This window comes from Mus caroli, unplaced genomic scaffold (genome assembly GCF_978045245.1).
Source record: "Mus caroli unplaced genomic scaffold, Mus_caroli_1 scaffold_13, whole genome shotgun sequence".
Classification (NCBI taxonomy): domain Eukaryota; kingdom Metazoa; phylum Chordata; class Mammalia; order Rodentia; family Muridae; genus Mus; species Mus caroli.
Genome location: NW_028227268.1, coordinates 41,137,942 through 41,149,886, shown reverse-complemented (window position 1 = coordinate 41,149,886; position 11,945 = coordinate 41,137,942). Strand labels below are relative to the sequence as shown.

General features: G+C 43.8%; 1 long non-coding RNA gene across 1 annotated transcript; it reads left to right on the top strand.

Moving 5' to 3' along the window:
* The first annotated feature begins 343 nt into the window (after window positions 1-343).
* LOC110305190 (uncharacterized) lies at window positions 344-10,925 on the top strand. The gene is made up of 3 exons (XR_002379141.2): window positions 344-419; window positions 9,369-9,457; window positions 10,793-10,925. It is a non-coding gene; the product is annotated as an uncharacterized LOC110305190 (long non-coding RNA).
* The last annotated feature ends 1,020 nt before the right edge of the window (window positions 10,926-11,945 follow it).

The following is an 11,945-nucleotide window of genomic DNA, read 5'->3' as shown; positions in this document are numbered from 1 at the left end:
TACCAAATGTGTTATGTGTGTGTATGTATGTATGTATGTATGTATGTATGTATGTATATGTGTGTGTATGTATGTATATAAAATGTTTGGAGCTTATTGAAATTTGCTTCATCCACTGTGTGTGTGTGTGTGTGTGTGTGTGTGTGTATGTTTCCTCACCCTTTCTGTCAGCCTCACGGAGCTTCTCACTGGCCCTCAGAGAATCAAGCTTTGTTTCCTCAGAGAAAGATCTGCTGAGTGATCAGTCGCCTTCTCTACACCCTGCCTCAATTCACCCTGCGTTGTGAAAGCTGACCTTTGACAGTTGAACCTTTCAATCATTTATAAAATCCAGCTGTGCAAAAGCAACCATTTTTTCAAGGGAAAGAACATGGCTTTGGCTGTTGGATCATCTGGAATCAGACTAGCATCTACATCAGGTAACTACTGGTTCTTCTACACTCTGATATTTAAGCTCCTTATAGGTGTAAAACTATGAAAGGGGGTGAAAAAAGAGGGTATTTGTGGACATAGTACAATGATAAGCCTGTACAAAGTGACATATTGGAACCCAATTTGTATGCTATCTAGAATATTAATGAAAATGTATCAAAGAATCTTATGCAAGAGAGAAGTGACAAATCTTGCTTCAGAGTTATCTCTCTTTTTTTAAAGACTTATTTATTATTTATGTGTAAGTATACTGTAGCTGTTTTCAGACACTTTTTTTCTCTCTTCGGCCCCTCTTCTCTCTCTCTCTGGCCCTGCTTACTCTGGCTTTGCTCGCTCCGGCCCAAAGATTTATTTATTTATTATTATAAGTAAGTACACTGTAGCTGTCTTCAGACACACCAGAAGAGGGCGCTGGATCTCATTAAGGATGGTTGTGAGACACCATGTGGTTGCTGGGATTTGAACTCAGGACCTTTGGAAAAGCAGTCAGTGCTCTTAACCACTAAGCCATCTCTCCAGCCCCAGATTTATCTCTTAAGAATTAAATTAAACCACATTGTTTAGTTATTTATTAAGGGCCTGGAATATGCAAGTGTTTAATGTTTCTTTTCACCCTTCCAGATTCTAGATTCATACACTGAGCATGCTGGGACCTGAACCAAATATCTGTAAGGCACCATCATTCTTACGAATTCCAAACGACAGGTAGCTTAACCCAGGCAGTGGGGTCTATGAGATCCAAGGTTTCCCCTCCCCAAACTGAGAGTGGAGAGATACTACAGCCTCTGGAGCTCCTAATCGCCAATGCTGTGGCTGTGTATGTATGTGTATTTTAACTAATATGCTAATTTGATGCTGGAGGGCCAGTGCTTGGCAAGTGTTGGTTTCTGTATTCAGCCTCACAGGAAGTGGGGAACTAATTTCTGCCTCAGAATCTCAGTTAGCCCACGGATTATAATTCCAGAAAGAGATCGCCCAGAAGATGAGTCCAGATGTCAGATGTCAACCTTCTGTGCTTATCTAGCTGCCTGGAAGATATCTTATGACTGTAAAGTCGAGCGACAACCCTGACTGAACAGTCAGGGAAAGCACAGTTGGCTGGATCTGTCCGGGGTGCTGATCTCCCCCTTGAATGAAAATTCGCCTTCTCTTTGCCCAAGTCTCTGTCTGCACTGTTTTTTAAAATGTGTGTATTTTCCCCATTTTCTATATGTATCCATTTGCATAGTATTTCCTAGCTGCTTTTATTCCCCTCACATTCTAGTCCAGCTGGAGAAACTGAGGCTTGCTATCCAAGAGGGGTTTTCCAAGCTTTATAAAATTCTTGGCTGGGGCTAGAACCAGAGACTCCATCCCCCTCTCTCCCATCTGCTGCCCTTCTCTGCCTTCTCCCTCTGGTGTCAGACATAGAGCTTCTGCCTGCCTGCCTGCCTGCCTGCCTGCCTGCCTGTCTGTCTGACGCATTCTGCAGGCCCAGAACCACTTAGAAATAATTATTTAAAAAACAAATAAACTCGTCTCTCTGTGATCTTTACTCTTTTCACATCCACACAGAGCAGTGGCTATTTTTACTCACCCTAGCTCCTGGCAGGTCTCTTTGGAAAGTCACCATGACATTTCGTGAAGCCTGGCCTGGCATTCATCTAAAATATTTTTTCAAAAACATCCTGCTCTGGAGAAATGTCAACGTTTATGGTGCATCCACAGGGATGTTTCAGTAGAGGGAAAGATCCACTTAAGAAAGTCCTAGACTGACAAGGAGTGAATTTATAGACAGGTATACCTGAAAGCAGCAAAGCATTCTGAGACATGCCAGGGAGCATGGTGTTGAGTACCCTGTTCTAAATAAAGTCCCATGGCAACATTTGGTGTCCGGAGTGGGACTGGATCTGCTGAATGAACAAAAATCAATGGGCCCTTGGATCAAAGCAGAGGAGGTGTCTGGGTCAGTGAATCCCATATGGTTTTGGACTTCAACAAGTTATATTTCCTCTTTATCTCTGTATGAGGCTGGTAGGAATTCTGGGTCAAGTGCACACACTACTTTTTTGTGATTTCCTCTCTATCTCTCTATGAGGCAGGTAGGAATTCTGGGTCAAGTGCACACAGTACTTTTCCGTGTTGTTGGAGAAGAAACATTGAAAGAGAAGTCTGTCATGGCAGTCCTGATTTACTACTGAGTGGTCTAACGTTTGACAGCTTGTACCATCCCCCAGGCTTACCTTTAGAATGAAGTGGGCCATTTTATTCTACATGGTCCCTTCAAGGTTATATAACTTTCATGATATAAGACCAAACCCTGAACACTATGCTTTATCATAAAGAAAAGGATTTGGGAATCTTAGCTAAGGGGACCATTACATCTGTCCATCCATCCATCTATTCCTCAGTCTATTCATTCCACTATTGATTAAATCTAAAACTTATTTTCAAAGAGCATATCATGAAAAAGAATATAGTTAGCCTTGATCATGGCTTCTAAAGAGCCCTGTCTACTGATATTTGCCCCTACTTTTATCCCCTTGGTCTAGGGGAACCCAACTCCATGATACAAAACAGTCAACTTGTGAAGAGTGACACATTAAGAATAACCTAACTCAGCAGGACAGTGGTGGCACATGTCTTTATTCCCAGCACTTGGGAGGCAGAGGCAGTTGGATCTCTGAGTTCGAGGCTAGCCTAGTCTACAGAGGAGTTTTGGAATAGCCAGGGCAACACAGAGAAACTCTGCCTCAAAAAACCACAACAAAACAAAACAAAACAAAACAAAACAACAACAAAACAAAACAAAACAAAAAAAAAAAAAAGCAAAGACCTAAGTCTTCACCAACCACAAACAAAAACCTCAGGTCCTCCACCTTTGAGACTTAGTTTGAGCATACATCTTCCTTGTTCCTGGATTCAAATAATAAATTCCCTAGCCACCAGCCTGACTCTAACTTCAAGAAACACCTTGTGAGGGAATCATCCACCTAGGTAACTTCCATGAAATCCATGAGCTAACAGGTATTGTTCTTCCTGTATATGCATCCACACATAATGAACTCTCACACATGTACACATGCATCCACACATGTATGTACTCTCACACATGTGCACATGCATCCACACAGTACTCTCACCCATATGCACATACATCCACACATGCAAGCAAGCCTACATAAACAAAACAGATTGCCCATTTAAGCTTCTAATTTTTGGAATAATTTAATAACACAGGAAGGAATAGCCAATACTGCCTGGAAGTTACAGCACGAGTGTATGGAATCATCCCACAGATGTTCTGGGTCTGAACATCCCTAAATATCAGAAATGTTGTATCTATTCCTCTCTCTTCACAGCAGCCACTCGGTAAATGTTTCTCTGGTAAACACATGGTCGACAGAAGCCTGAAGCGTGGCTGTGGTTTGGGTAGAAGGACCAAATTGTAGCTCTCTTTCTCTCTCTCTCTCTCTCTCTCTCTCTCTCCCCTCTCTCTCTCTCTCTCTCTCTCTCTCTCTCTCTCTCTCTCTCTCTCTCTCTCTCTCTCTCTCTCCTGCTGTTGCTCATCCCACTGATGCAAGGTTTCCTCCCACCAGGAAGAATTAGTGGGCCGGGTGGTGGAGGAGATGGAGCATAGATCAGTAGAGTTGACGGGTGACAAAGCTCCCAGTCCTGGAAGGTGAACCTCACTGTTGAGTTCAATGTTTTCCAACAGAGAATAACACAAGCCAATTAGCTGTCTGCTGCCAGCATCTGGTTTACTCAACATGGCTTGGAAAAAAAACCCTAATATTTTTCATGGATTTGATTTGGCTCCACTGGGAAGCAGAGATAAGCCATTTGGCGCTGGCTGCTAAGCCGACTCTAATGGCTCACATCGGCTGTGCTCCCAGCACCCAGTGAACTCAAGCTTACTCTCCAATTTGAGTGTAGGTGGAGGCTTCCCATGCTGGGGCAACCTTTGTGGGTCAGGAAGAAAACAAAAGAACAACCTAGGTTGAAGAATGTGGTCTTGGATGCCCAGGGGTCTCCCAGCACTGCAGACCTAGTTTGAGCCAACTTTTCCTCTTCTGTATGTATTCCTCTGATTTGCTCATGGAGTGAGATTCCTATCCATCTGGCTTTTTGTGCTTGTATCTTGGCTGGTAATGATGATTACCATTTCTGTTAGCATCCAGCCTGTCCCTTCACACTGTCAACACCTCTTCTTGGACTTAATCCCTATTGTAGCCTTTTGAGATTGATCCAAGTGTACCTCCATTTAATAGAAGGGGACATACTTATCAACACAAGCTTTCAATTTCTAGCAAGGGCCAGGCTGGGTCTGAACTCAAGTTGGCCTAATATCAAAGCCCACACGGCTGATGCAGCTCAGGCCTGGCAGAGTGCCTTCTCCATGTAGAGTGTTAGTGTTTGAAGACAACAGCCACCCTAAGTCCTCTCTGATGTGAGTGTGGGCTAACCTCCCAAGACCACATCAGCCCTCATCCATATATTCCCAGAGAACCTAGATAGAGTATGTGATGTCAACAGACACCTGGCTGAACTGCTCATGGGCCTGCAATTTTTGCCCCCTCTCCCCCCACTCCCCCAGAACTTTAGCTCATCTCATAAACCAGCTTCCAAAGTCAGAGAGAGATTCAGTCCCCAGTTATGACTTTCTCTCTGGTCTCTGGAAGCTCTTCTTCAACATTTCCATTTGGTAAATCTCCCCCCAGATTTGCTGTGGCATGAGGATGATTATGCTGAAAATTAGAAAACTTAATTGTCAGATAGAGTCAACTTTTCATTCAACCGGGGGAGACTTTAGTCAGCTACATCATCAACATACATCTCTCCCAGTTGGTGGACTCTGGGGGGAAATCACAGCACTGTTCTGCTTCCATAACACATCTGTAAAAATCACCAGGAAGTAGTGTTAACCAAGCAGTACATGCAGACTTGTATTAACACAGGTATTAGCTATAGAATAAGGGAGGTAGTTGCCTCTTGACTCCATGAATTAAATGGGGGAAGAGAGACTACATTCATTTAGAACTTAGAAGGCTAAAAAATGCCACAAGGAGGTTGCATAGTCAAGACCCTATGCACTATCTTGAACTTGATCTGGAATCAGTTCAGCCTGTGAAAGCAATGGGAGCACATTTAGGAATCTAAAGTCAAAATGCTAGAGTAGCAGAATCAGTCTTCACCAGCAGATCTTCACCATTAACAGCACTGGAAAAAAAGACATGAGTGAAGTCCATGGAACTGGAGGTTTCAGAGCAATTTCATCAATAGGAACCCCAGAGGAGGTTTGTCTCTCACAAACAGTATCAACTAGCAAAGCGGGGAAGGTGCTGGGTCAAGATCTACATGTGCTTACAGTGCAGTTGCTTTGTTGAGCTTTCTATGGGACCAGGTCTTCCTAGGTTTTCCAGTCCAAGCTCTTCAGGACCCCATTCTCCTGCATATCCATCCTTCATGTGAGTGCTTGATGGACATTGGACCTTCTACAACTGGCCAGTGACCTTTCTACTCTGTATTGTGAGTCTCTTGGTAGCTGCCTGTCATCTGTGAGACTTTGAGATCTCACGACTAATAATATCTGTGGTTTCCTCCCCCAGTTTCTCACTTGACCACTCTATCCTCCAAAAGCCAGGCTGTGCCGTGTCCTAAGGTCCTGGCTTACACTGCTCTCTCCTCCCACACTACACTCTTCATATTTTCAGGAACCATATCAGCATTCAGTGACAAGCTGTGCGTACTGTCTTCAGGAAGCTTGTCCTGGCTCCTTTGTCATCCTCCCAGGAGAAAGGAATCTTACTTGCATGGGCTTACAGATCCATCTAACTATATCTTGAATATATTGGTACCCCCATCAAGACCAAGCTACTCAAGTCTCTATGACATATTACAACTCTTCGGAGTCTGGGTTTCAAATAAGAGCTCTGACATTTCATGATATGAGCCCTAAGGTGCCATTTTCTCCTCTGGGCCTTCTTCCTCATCTGTGAAATGGGAATAATAACACTGCTCCCTTTGGGTAATTAAAGGAATCAAATGTGACCATTCAGGCAGCGTGTACACATCTGATCCATGAACGATGAGCTGCTAGTTCTTGTTTTTATTGTTGTCACTGATATCCTAGCTATATACCATCATAGTTAGGGTTCACTGTCCTAGTGCCTAGTAGGTGTGACACATAACAACTTAATAATTGGGGACTGATATGGAAGGTTCTATGTCACTAAAAGGCTATGCTTACTCTTTGAACTGTTGTATAATGAATGTTGTTGTTTGTTGAATGGATGTGATAATTAGTCTTCAATGCCACCTTGGCTGATTTAGAATTACCATGGAGATCAGTAAGGCATGCTTATGAGTGTACCTGTGAGGCTGTTTCCAGAGAGGAAGACCCTGGCACTCCCCTTCTTTGCTTCCTGGCTGCTATGCTGTAGCGCTACTCCATTCTGCTCTGCCATAACATCCCCACCACTAAACCTTCTGAAACCATGACCATGGGTAGAGAGTGGTGATAGGCTGATCAGTCTACATGAGTGGAATCCAAGAGGACACTGTACACAGCAATAGGAGGGAAGAACCAGGGGGCCTGAAAGCTGGTCAGCTCAGAGGTAAAGTGGGGCCACTTTCTCAGGGCAAGACCTCAGGAATCAGGACTTTAAGCACTCAGCCATTTTTTTTTTTTTTGCAGTGCTTATTTTAGACAGAGACTAATGTAGAATCTCACATTTTCCAAGTTGCACACTTCTGTTATTTAGAATGTAATAAAGCATGCAATAACCAGGAAAACAAATAAATACTATAAACCAATAAAAAATATTTATCAGCCAAGTCTAGCTTTCCATTTCCAACTTAATGTTTTAAATCAAATAGCTGGCTGCCAGTGACACCATTTATAGAGATGAGAGTGACGATGCCACAGTTCAGCTGAACTATACACAACATTTGTATTTGTATAGGTCAATAAGAACAGTGGTGATGTAAGGTTTAATACGACAGCTCACTTACTAGGCTAATTGCTCTAAGTGTATTATTTACAGGATAGAGAGATGACTCTGTGGTTAAGTGCACTTTTCCAGGGGACTTGAGTTTCTGTCATAGCATCCCTTCTTGGGCAGCTCAGAAAGACTCCAGCTCCAGGGAATTCAACACCCTTTACTTCATGTGAAAATACCTGTATGCAATGCATACACACACACACACACACACACACACACACACACCCCAAAATGAAATCTTAAGAAAAAAAAATCTTTCTTTATTTAACACTAGGCATTTCTTTTGTTCCTAGAAACTGGAGTTTAAGTGACACAACTAACTAGACTGCTATCCCCCAGCTGTGGGCAGAGTGGGTAGGGAAGTTAGCAGGCCACTCTGTTTTCCCACTGGCTGGTATCCACCCAGAACCAGCTCTTACATGAAGAGCTTCAGTGTGCCAGAGCAGCAGGCACGAACTCCTTAAGTGGGAGGCACCATTTCATCTGCTCGGCAGCTGAATTGTTGGAGTGTGTATTTTTAAACCCTACTGGATATGCTGAGCCTCCTTACGAAAGACAGTTTAATAAACAGAGTGATGAGGAGACAGGTGGACTATTTTTAGTGTGTCTCTGTATGAAGACAGCTCCACGGGCACAGAGCAAGCGTTTTCCCTGTTTGTTAATAGGGAGCAGTCTCACATCTCCAACCCTCCTTTCTTGGCAGGTCCTCCTCAGGAAAGAACCTCACTGCCATGACTTTAGTGGGAGTCACAAAGGGGTACTCCAGGCACACCTGGGGATGCCTAGAAAAACATAGAAACATCATTCATCAAAGGGCTGGGTGCTCCCTTGGGGCCTACCCACATCACTAGCCTTGTGAAACTTTGGCAATGACTGGTAATGTTTTGTATGAATTGGCAGGGAATGAGGCCCACGAATGTTGTCTGGAGAAGCAAGCAAGTTTCAGGACAACAGTGTATTATCTCAATTTTGTAAAACCTGACAATGAATGCATATGTATGAATGAATGCAAAAAAAATCATTGTATGCATATATGAATACTGAGAGAGACTCTGAATGCTACTGCATGCAGAGAAACTGTGCACAGGACACGATGACAATATGGTAATAGGAGAATGAGAAGATGGTTCATCAGATAACTGCAGTCATTGTACAAGTGTGAGGACCTCAATCTGGACTACATCACCCACATAACACTTAGGGTGTGGTCCCAGGTGTACCTGTAACTCTAGTGACTTGGGGTGCAGAAGGCAGAAAGAATGCAGGGATTTGTTGGTTGCCAGCCTTCTTCAAAGGAAGAAATGAGAAATAATAAAGGACCTTTCAATGCCCCCCTCTAGTCTCTGTGCCCATACAGCACACTAACACACACATGTGCATAGACATTACATGTACACCACACTCACACATGCATATGCACACATAACACATGAAAGCTAATTGGCTCATGGAATATTTACAGGACTGTGGGGTTTGTCATTCTTTGTGTCCTAGTCAGGGTTTGTATTCCTGCACAAAACATCATGACCAAGAAGCAAATTGAGGAGGAACGGCTTTACTCAGCTGACACTTTCACATTGCTGTTCATCACCAAAGGAAGTCTGGGCTGGAACTCACATAAGGCAGGAACTTGGAGGCAAGAGCTGATGCAGAGGCCATGGAGGGATGCTACTTACTGGCTTGCTTCCCCTAGCTTGCTTTCTTGTAGAACCCAGGGATACCATCCCAGGGATGGCACCACTCACAATGGATCCTCCCATCCTTGATCAGTAATTGAGAAAATGCCTTACAGCTGGATCTTATGGAGGCATTTCCTCAAGGGAGGCTCCTTTCTCTGTGATAACTCCAGCTTGTGTCAAGTTGACACACAAGACCAGCCAGTACATCTTGTTTTGTTTTCTTGTTTGAACTTTTTTTCCTTTGTTCTTTTCTTTTTTTTTTTTTTTTTAACAGAGAGAAAAGCTCTCACCATGTGACTTTGTGCAGCAGTCTTCTGAATCTTGGGACACAGACATGCTTTGTACATCTGTTGCGGTCTGTTGGTATGTATTGTAATGCTAAATACTGGCCCTGATTGCCTCCATGGACAAGAGAAGCCGCAGGTATACCAAGTGATGTTATGTGACCTTGCTCCTTAATTTAAAACTATTGGTTAAATAAAGATGCTGATAGCTTATGTCAGGGTAGGTGATGTTTTGGTTCCTGGGTTTGGTGTTGGAGGAGACCACAAAAAGGGGAGAAGGTGGAGAGAGGAGAAGACACCATGAGGTTTGTGAGTCATGAAAACATGGCCATGAGGGCTGGACAATAGGAGTTAAGAGCATGACAAGTTTATAATTTGGAGTTATTGATAGGGAAGAAGACACTAATAGCTCAGAGGGTAGATATCTGCCTAACTTGGGTGATTTAAAGGCTTATTATAAGTACAAAGGTTTTGTGTCTTTTATTTGGAAATTAAATGATCTAAGAGAGGGTGGAAAACTCCTATTGAAATTGAGTATCTACTACAACATGCATCTCTGGCTGTTCTTCTAATGGTTACAAGGTAGTTTGAACATCTAAGAAGGGTCATTAAGATCAACATCCCATCTTGTTGCCTGTCTTTCTGAGTCAGCCTGAGGTGCCTGCAAGAGTGAAGACAACCTCTTCTCCTCCTTGTCATTATCCTGCCATGTGCCAGCCCATCTGTCCTCACACCTCAAGATTAAGCCCTCTCACTCTGGTTGCTCCCAGAGCCGGCAAACCAGTGGGCCACTTGGGAGATGCCTGGCTCTCTTCTTCCCTCAATTTCTTTCTCAGAGTCAGGATTTGTGAGGGGACACCCTTTCGAATGCCTCTCTGCAGATGTGAAGGCGTCAACTGAGGAATTCCCACTAGTTCACTCTACCTTCCTGATGCCTGGCTCTCTTCTTCCCTCAATTTCTTTCTCAGAGTCAGGATTTGTGAGGGAACACCCTTTCGAATGCCTCTCTGCAGATGTGAAGGCGTCAACTGAGGAATTCCCACTAGTTCACTCTACCTTCCTATCCCTCTGTCTGTCCTGTCCCTTACAATCAGCTGTCAGCTGAGATGCCATTTTTGAATAGGCAGTAAGCAGCTCTTGGTGCCTCTCTCTCCATTTTCCCTTCTATTCTGTTCTCCTTGACTTATCTGGCTACCTCCCTGGTGAGCCAGCCCAGCTTGCTTCTGTGCACCAAGGGTGGGTTTGGAAAGTGGGTAGGAAGGACCAGAAATGAGATGTTAACAAGGAGGAAGGAAGCTCACTCTCAATGAGTATGCTTTGGCTGGGGTAGGTGAGGAAATAATTTCCTTGGCTTTGTTCCCCTGTTGCAATGAATATTTGAACTGAAAAGTGGTCTTTTCATTTTCTGTTCCAGGGGCCTGGAAGAGCCACACATTTCTACATCAAAACATCACGCTCAGGATGCAGCACAGTGATAGAGTATTTGGGGGGAAAATCACCCAATTTGTTCTGTTGGGTTAATAAAAGTAGCCACACTGTTTTCCACATCCCTGAAAATGATTTGACTGGTGAATGCTAAGGATATTAAACCAAGAGGTTCTGCTAGGTATGTACGCTATTACTATGCAAGTGTGCATGCACACCTAGTGTGCAAACACACATTCCCATTTGTCACTTATTGAAGCTACAGCATCCTGCACAGACTATTGGGACATCCCTGGGCATTGTGCCCTAGAAACCATAGTGGTACAGGGGACTGGGGGTAGTAAATTGTCAGTACCACACCCTCAAAGAAGGCATACTGAAAACGACTCCTCCTATCCCTTTACTCCAACCACAGGGCACATAAGCACAATTTAGCTCAGAACAGATGAAATGCAGCACCAGGTGAGGACCCCCAGGAACTGCCTTCTAGCCAGGGTGGATAGGAGCAAATGGTACTTCCCAGATCTCTGGCTGCAGACCTGGAACCATACTTGAACTAAGGCTCGTAGGAAGAAGACAACTCCTTAGCCACATCTTTCCATTCAGGGTTCTTTCCCAGAATCCTGTAGTCCCAGTACCTTTTAGCTTTTTTTCAAAACTTGTTCTAAACAAAGGTTCTGCTGCTGTCCCTGTACTTTTGGGTGTGATTTTCTATCAGCAGGCTCCTTTTCTGCTGTTCCTGGGAAGAACAGCAGTGGCATAGGGGACTGGGGGCAGTCTCCATTTCTTAATAGAGAAAATCTTTCTACCACTACCTTTCTATCACTCCCTAGGAAATCATCCAATGGGGTATAAGCCCTGAATAGCTGCCTCCTGGAAGGGGAAGATGGCTATTAACCATGTGACACAGGAAATACTGTGGTGGCATTGAGGTTTTTCCCAGAAGAAATCCTTAAATCCTAGCCAAAAGATGAATTTTCTCACCAAAGGGTAAAAGAGAATGTCCACCTGGCCTCACTAAGAGTATCCAGGGACCTCGGATTAGAAACCCTCTAAACAACGGAGTTTTTCCTCAGTTAAAAAATAAGAACCAGCAGCCAGCACTTGGCAGAGCTTATTGGGAGGAATAAAAAGCTTCAGAC